The sequence below is a fragment of the Antrostomus carolinensis genome, unplaced genomic scaffold (genome assembly GCF_000700745.2).
Source record: "Antrostomus carolinensis isolate BGI_N321 unplaced genomic scaffold, ASM70074v2 scaffold26922, whole genome shotgun sequence".
Lineage (NCBI taxonomy): Eukaryota > Metazoa > Chordata > Aves > Caprimulgiformes > Caprimulgidae > Antrostomus > Antrostomus carolinensis.
The window spans coordinates 3,738-4,127 of record NW_010298092.1 but is presented as its reverse complement, the minus strand read 5'-3'; positions in this window follow the sequence as shown (position 1 = coordinate 4,127).

The window sequence follows — 390 nt, the reverse complement described above, 5'->3', positions numbered from 1 at the left end:
CACCCCTATGACAGGTCCAAGGGAGGGTCCTGTGTCCCCTCAGCCCTGGTGACAGGCCTGGGGGGGTTGGCCCTCATGTCCTCTAAGGCCCAAAGGAGGCCCCCATGTCCCCTCACCGCGGTGACAGGCCTGGGGGGAACCTTGGTGTCCCTTGACCCCAGTGACAGGCCTGAGGAGTGGCCCTTGTCCCTCCCCTCCCCAGGCCCTGAAGGTAAGAGATGTAAGACCCCCTCCTGTCTTGTCCCTTTGTGTCCCCTGCCAGGTTTCTCCTTGGGTCCCTGTCCCACCCCGGTGACAGGCTTCAGGGGCCCCCATTTCCCTTCTCTGTTACTGCTGACAGGCCTGGGGGTGTCATACCTTGTCCCACGCACCGGTGACAGGCCGGGGGCA